Raw genomic sequence first — 6,000 nt, 5'->3', positions numbered from 1 at the left:
TGAAAAAAAAGGCAAACATTATACAATAAAAACCTTAATAATGTAGTTATAAGTTTAAAAAGGGTTTGAAAGTCTGGTGCTTTGTCTTTCCCATTTCACATGGTCCTGTTGCTAAAAAAAATCTCCCTGAGGTTCCTGCTGCATCTATCCTATAAATGATTCTCTTTGATCAGAATCCAGTGCAAGTAGGGCTTTTTTTTCAGTCTTACAGAGGCAATGATACCATATCACAGCATTGAAACTCTTGACAGCTCGGTGGGGGTGAGAAGAAGAAGAAGCAGGATTATCTAAAAAAGAGAGAAAAAAAGAGGAAGCAATTCAAAGTCAGGCCAAAGATGACAGGAGAATCAGGGTAGCAGCTGTACAAAATCGTACTTGATCTCTGCCAGAGATGTGGTATGTAGGGGTGAATGACAACTTCTAATTAAAATTGTGACTGATTACCATGTAAGAAATGACACAATTTGTTGAAGACCTGGAGTTGAAGATGAATCACTTTTATTTGCAGAAAATGCTAATTTAAAGTTATGCATTTTTAGAGGAACATCTGTGGCATATTTTTGATAAAATTCACTGCATAATTAAATCCCCCTCCCTTTTTTTGACTAAAACTTTTAAATTGTCTTTTATCCAAGCACTGACTTTGCATTATAGAGAATAAGGAGGGAGAAATACTGAAAATGAAATTTGGAAGAGACCCTAACTGTACTTCAACAGCTCTCATATGAAATTCCAAGAATGAAGCAGTTTTAAAATATGGTATCTGCTTTAGTTTAATAAATTCACAGATCTGCATCAAGCGATTCAGGATATTATTTTTCAGAGTTGTTGGATTGTTTACTTGTCATATATGCATGTGAACTGCATTCATATCCCTTTTCAAAGGAACACATGAATATAGGTATTATTCAAACACATGTTGCTGACTCACTTGAAAGCACATTTTGAATTTGGATTCACATTGAGATTAGGCAGCTTCTGTGCTGTTTTCTCTTGAGAGCTGTCTCAGTCTTTGTCCAAGTTGATATTTTTCAATACAGAAGCCAAATCATTGTCGCCTTCTACTGGTTGCTTCACATTTCTCAGGCAACACAAAGCCCTGGGGAAACTACCTGATGGAGATGTCAGGGTTTTTTTAGCACAGAGAAATCTTTGAGCTGCCAGATGCCGGTTTGTCACCCATTCCCAAAGTTGTTCACATATGGAAATTTACAGGATCAGCAAGGAAAGGGTGGGACTGTTTTGGTATTGCTATGGTCTTCCTGGAACTCTGCTTGCACATAGCCTGGGACAGTGATAGTTGCCTTGGACCGAAACCACATCAAGAACAACACTAATGGTTACACAGTGTGGGTGGTCACTACATGCTGGGCTAACCCAAGCCTCTGTAGACTTTTTTTGGTATTGACACAGTCCTTAAGCCCTGGCTGATACCAGGATGATATAGAAGACAAATTTAATTCTCTTCACTTCATTCTTCCCACTACAGTTGATTAGCCAGGCTCCCTGTATTGCTCTGTGATTGTAAGGAACTCCCAACCTATCGTATGAAATCTATGCTAGTTAGGATATATATGAGCAGGAAGTAAAGATGAAGTCTACTTTTAGAATAGATATTGGTTACATACAGAACAATGCATGATCAGTTTGAATCTTACTCTTATTACTCCATGTCAGAAGAAAGCTTTCCTTGAATTTCGATGAGATCTGGATGATGGTTTCTTTCACTGTTTCACTGGACAACTCCATTAATTACTTTGACCCTTTAGCAAGATAAATATAATACAGCAAGAAAATGAATATCTGAATTGGAGATGAAGTGGCATGTGCAATTAGGGGTGACAGATCAGCTTCTTGTAGACTTCATAGGGATGCAGGTATAGAGTTGAAGAAGAAACTAATTCTTTAACAGATTTTTTGTTGTCGTTTATTCTGGAGGATTGACTGGATCCTCTGATAAAAACAATCAGTATGTGTGTGTCAATGGTGTTTTTAGATTGCAAACATCTAAAATGCAGTACATAATATTTATACTTCAATTAGTACCCTAAAACTACATCACATAGATAGATATTTTCCGAACACCTTTATTTTCTGGCTTGCTCCAGAATTCACCTGACTTTTTACACTTAAAGAGTAAATCTGGCTTCTGATATGTTAATTTTAAATTTTCACACTTTCACACTATCCAGAATTATTATATAGCTCTAGGCTATTGCTAGTTGATCTTAGTTTTAAATAAGTGGGAGTGGGGAACAAAGTTTTTGCATGTTTGTGTATGTCATTGTTGATGTCTACAGCTAGCTTTACAGAATGGAAAGTGAAACTGTGCATTTTTCTCAACTTTTTAATATTTTTTTCTTATGCAGACCACATTTAGAGAACATGTATGCAACTGTCAAAGTCAAATTTTAAATCTACGTTCCTGATTTTTTTCTGAAATCATGTATCATTTTTATAAGTTACACATCTGCAAACACCAATTCTCCCTGTGAGAATAAGGAAACAGAGAATCATGGAATAGCCAGAGTTGGAAGGGATGGCAGGAGATGGTCCAAGCCCCCTGCTCTGGCAGGATCACCTAGAGCAGATTGCCTGGGACCATATTTAGTCAGAATTTGAATGTCTCCAAGAATGGAGACTCCACAAACTCTCTGGGCAACCTGTTCCAGTGTTCAACCACTCTCACAGTAAAAAAGTGTTTTCTTGTGTTTGAGTGGAATTTCCTTTGTGTTAATTTGTGCCCATTGCCTCTCATCCTGTCACTGGGCACCCATCACTGAAGAGAGTCTGGGCCCATCCTCTTTACACCTTCTCTGGAGATATTTATACACATTGATAACATCCCCCCTCTTCAGTCCTCTTTTCCAGGCTGAACAGGTCCAACTCTCTCAGCCTTTTCTCATATGTCAGATGCTCCAGTCCCTTAATCGTCTTAGTAGCACTTCACTGGGCTTGCTCCAGTAGATCCATATCTCTCTTATACTGGGGAGCCCAGAACAGTATTCCAGATGTGATCTTATCAGGGCTGAGTAAAGGATCACCTCTCTTGACCTGCTGGCAATGCTCTTCTTAATGCGATCCAGGATACCACTGGCCTTCTTGGCCACAAGGGCACATTGCTGGCTCATGGTTAACTTGTCTACCAGGACTCTACATCCTTCTCTTCAGAGCTGCTTTCCAGCAGGTCAGCCTCCAGCCTGTATTGGTACATGGGGTTATTCCTCCCCAGGTGAAGGACCCTGCACTTGCCTTTGTTGAACTTCATGAGGGTCCCCTCTGCCCATCTCTCCAGCCTGTTGAGGGCCCTCTGAATGGCAGCACAGCCCTCTGGTGTATCAGCCACTCCTCCCAGTTTGGTATCATAAGCAAACTTGCTGAGGGTGCACTCTATCCCTTCATCTAGGTCATTGATGAAGAAGTTGACCAGTATTGACCCCTGGGGGACACTGCTAGCTACAGGCCTCCAACTAGACTCTGCATCACTGTTCACAACCCTCTGAGCTCTGCCATTCAGCCAGTTTTCCATCCACCTCACTGTCTGCTCATCTAGTCCACACTTCCTGAGTTTGCCTATGAGGATGTGATGGGAGACGGTGTTGAAAGCCTTACTGAAGTCAAAGTAGACAAAATCCACTGCTCTCCCCTCATCTACCAACCCATCATCTCATCATAGAAGGCTAGCAGGCTGGTTAAACTTCATTTTCCCTTTGTGAATCCATACTGACTATTCCCAATCACATTCTTGTCCTTTTTGTGCCTGAAAATGGTGTCCAGGATTAGATGCTCCACACAAGATGAAAGTAAAATTAACTGGCAAATATGAATGTACATCACTGCCTTCTGCCCTGTGCTTATTTTAGGGAGCATGGCCTTGTAGCAGCTAAAGCAATGTCTTTTCTATGTTGACACAGTTCAGAGCTATCACAACAAGAGGTCTGTTCTCACTTCGCGAAGAAGATCCATATTGTCATGATGCTGCAGCAAATTACAGGGAAAAAAACCCAAACAACCTAGAAAAATGCCCAAAATGATATACAGATTCTGTCAGAAAAGCAATGGGAATTTTCTTATATATACATTAAAATATTGGTGGCTTCCACTACAATCACCTGTGGAAAATAAGCAAAATAAGTTTAGGAATCCCTGGAGTATAGAAGCGAGTCACAAAATCCATTCCTTACTTATAGGGACAACCAAGGACGAGTTCATCCTAGAATCCTTGTCACATAATCTCATTTTATAATTCCTCTTGACAGGACCTGTGCTTTGGATAGAGATCAAATAACATTTATTATACCCATTTGTTGTTGTGCTAACATTGATCTGGATTTTTCTCATTATATTTAGGTACCTAGCTAAGGTGACTGGACTAAGATCTAGATCTTCGCTGGTTCTGTCTTCCAGAAGCCCATTCAGGCCTTAGATGGGGTTAATCACACCCTGGAAATGCTCCTCTCTCTTCTTCATTTAATCTCTTGGTTTCTTAGGTGCCAGAAAATAGCTTTTGAACCATTTTATTTAGTAGTAAAATATTTTCTTACTTTCTGCTTACACATTGGTGTATTTAGAAACAAGAAAATTAATTTGGTCCTTATTAACTTTCAGTTTTATTTTTCTGGAATAAATCAAATTCTTCCTATTTCCTTCATATATATATTGATCAGCTGAGTGGCATTTTCTTCACCCATTTCAGCTTGAGTTGCTGGGTGACTAGAAGAATATACAGTCTTGCAGATTAGTATTCACCGGGGCCTTATATAATAGTATTAATACCTCCCAGTCTCCCTGTATCTACATCTTTATAATAACAATGCCTTGCTGGTTTTGGACTTGTTATGAGATAGAATTATTTTGGAGTTATGGAATGTCCGCAGGAATCTCTTTTATGCAGCATATAAAATAGACCTAAGTTCACTACAAATTTGAAAGTGCCTGTGTTTATGATTTTACAACTTTCAAGTATTGGCTGATTTTTACTTTGAATGTATAAAAGCCAAACCGTAAATAAAACCTACAGAGGAGACGAGACAAAAATGCTTTGTATTCTTAACTGACAGCTCTGAAAATTCAACCTGAAATCCAACGGCAAAGTTGAGTTTTACCCTTTTTAAAATCTCATCACCCATACAGAAGTTTTTGTAGACCAGTTATGATACGAGAAAAACCTCAAGTACTCCCCACTTTTCAGTAAGTTTATATAGGTGCCATTGGTCCTGCATTTTTAATTTTGCCAAGAAGTTCTGGTAGTAGTGCTGATGGTGCACATAAAAAGGGCTTACCAGTCCATCATTCTGTTTAATGTATGGGTTCTTGTATTACTCTCTTCATCACAATACTTCACTAGAGCTGTTATGGTGGCATTGTCAGAAGTAGAAAGCAGAGAAAGCATCGTTTCCCATCAGCCTCAGCAGATATGATTCTGAACTCTAATGAGGACAAAATCTACTCAGTACAGTGATGTAATATCTAGAGAAGAGTTGCTCTTTAAAGAGGACATGCTGTTTTGCCTATTGTTTAGCATTAGTCTTGTATAAATGCTTTAAAGCTTCAATCAAACATCAAAAGGCATCACTGTGGAAAAGTGACATTTAAAAATAATAATATGTGGATATGTTTCTGGATAAATATTGAAGAGATTATTTTAAAAAGGATAATATTCTCTAAAAGCTGTAAAATACTCACTCTTCCAAGCATTATCCACTTCTTTTAGGCTTTCCCTGTATCATACATTTAAATAAAATATGTAAAGCTGACATCTTATGTCATCTCTCTATAAAATAGGGCAAATTCATAAACCAGTCTGAATGAAGATGATAACAATATAGAGCTTTGGTTCAGAGAGTGCATATTCACAAATCCAAGTGCCTTTTGAAGTTCAAAAGCTTATACTTGTCTCAGCCTTCTTCTGCCCACTCAGGACAGAGGTCTCTGCTCAGACCTACAGAAATATAAGCTGATAGGAAATGCAGTTATGATAGCTACCATTTTCGACAACAT

Source organism: Dromaius novaehollandiae, chromosome 1 (assembly GCF_036370855.1).
Source record: "Dromaius novaehollandiae isolate bDroNov1 chromosome 1, bDroNov1.hap1, whole genome shotgun sequence".
NCBI lineage: Eukaryota > Metazoa > Chordata > Aves > Casuariiformes > Dromaiidae > Dromaius > Dromaius novaehollandiae.
Note: the sequence above shows the minus strand (reverse complement) of the source record.